Here is a 2,077-nt window from a genome sequence, read left to right on the forward strand (position 1 = left end):
CAGGGCAATTAGGCAAGAAAAAGAAATAAAAGATATCTAGATTGGAAAGAAAGAAGTAAAACTACCTCTAATTGCAGATGATATGATCTTCTATACAGAAAATGCTAAGCAATTAACAAAAATAAACTATTAGAGCTAACAAATGAGTTCATGAAGGTTGTAGGATACAAGATTCATATACAAAAATCAATTGTATTTTTCTACGCTAGCAATGAATAACTAAAAATGAAATTAAGAAAATAAATTCACTTACAACATCAAAAATAATAAAATACTTATAAATATATTTAACAAAAGAAGTGCCAGTTTATACACTGAAAGCTGTAAGATATCATTGAAAGAAATTAAAGAAGTTTAAATAAATAAAAAGACATCTCATGTTCTTGGATTAGAAGACAGTATTATTGAAATGGCAATAATCTGCAAATTAACCTACTGATTCAATGCAATCCCTATCAAAATCTAGCTGCCAGGTTTTGCAGAAATTGACAAGCTCTTCTTAAAATTTATATGTGAGTGAAAATGACTCAGAATGGCCAAAACAGTCTTTAAAAGGAAGAACAAATTTGGAGGATTCAAACTTCCCAATTCCAAAAGTTACTACCAAGCTATAGTAATCAAGACTGTGTGGAACTGGGATAAGTATACATATATAGATCAATGGAATAGAATTGAGACCACAAATAAATCCTCCCTTTGTGAGTAACTGATGTTTGACAAGGATGCTGAAAGAAATTTACTCGGGAATAAGCATAGCCTTTTCAATAAATGTATCTGGGACAACTAGATATCCACATGCAAAATAATGAAATTGAACTCCTACCTGACATCATGTGAAAAAACTAATTCCAAATGGATCAAAAACCTAAATGTCAGAACTAAAACTATTAAATTCTTAGAAGAAAAGGTAGGAGTAAACTTTCATGATTTTGGCTTTGAAAAGAGTTTCTTAGATATGACACTTAAACATAATCTATAAAATATAGATAAATGACATCAAAATTTAAAATTTTGTGCTTCAAAGAATGCTATCAAGAAAGCGAAAAGACCACATACAAGGATGGGAGAAAATAGCTGCAAATCATATGTGTGATAATAGTCTGATATCCAGAATACATAAAGAATTCTTACAACTAAATAATAAAAAGATAATAACTCAATTTGAAAACGGCCAAAATGCTTTTCTTCCCTGGCTGCTTGAGGATCAACCACCATCATGAACGACACAGGAACTACCTGGACTGGAAAGTTCATGACCAACTGACTACTTCAGAGAAAACAAATTGTCATCAATGTCCCTCACCCCAGGGAAGGCAACAGTACCAAAGACAGAAATTCAGGAAAAATTCAGCTGAAATGTACAAGACCACACCAGAAGTCTTCTCTGTATTTGGATTCAGAACTCACTTTGGTGGTGGCAAGACAGCTGGCTTTGGCATGATTTACAATTCTTTGGATTATGCAAAGAAAAATGAACCCAAACACAGACTTGCAAAACATGGCCTAGATGAGAAGAAAAAGATTTCAATTCAAGAAAGCAATGAAAGGAGCACAAGAACAGAATGAAGAAGCTCAGGGGGACTGCAAAGGCCAATGTTGGTGCTGACAAAAAGTTGAAGGAATAAAGATTCTGCAATGACATTCATTATCTGCAGCCATTGTGTAGGTTTTTCACAAGAAGATTAATAAGCTAAAAACTTTTACGTGAAAAAATGGCCAAAATTGAATAGACATTTCTCCAAAGATCTATAAATGGTCAATAAACACATGAAAAGATGCTCATCATGATTAGTCATGAGGGAAATTCAAGTCAAAACCATAATGAGATACTACTTCATGCACACGAGGATGACTGTAATAAAAAAGATAGACAATATCAAGTGTTGGTAAGGATGCAGAAAAATTGGAACCCTCATACATTGGTAGTGGGAATGTAAAATGCCACAGCTGACTTGGTAAATAGGCAGTTCCTCAAATATTGTAATCATGCTAAACATGGAGTTACCATGGCTCAGCAATTCCACACCTAACTACATACTCAAGAGATTGAAAACGTATGTTTGCATAAAAACTTATA

At 33.1% G+C, this 2,077-nt stretch overlaps 1 pseudogene; it reads left to right on the forward strand.

Annotated features, from left to right (window-relative positions):
* Positions 1-1,216: 1,216 nt before the first annotated feature.
* On the forward strand, positions 1,217-1,625 carry LOC138386573 (small ribosomal subunit protein eS24 pseudogene; annotated as a pseudogene).
* Positions 1,626-2,077: the final 452 nt, after the last annotated feature.

Source organism: Eulemur rufifrons, chromosome 7, assembly GCF_041146395.1.
Source record: "Eulemur rufifrons isolate Redbay chromosome 7, OSU_ERuf_1, whole genome shotgun sequence".
Classification (NCBI taxonomy): domain Eukaryota; kingdom Metazoa; phylum Chordata; class Mammalia; order Primates; family Lemuridae; genus Eulemur; species Eulemur rufifrons.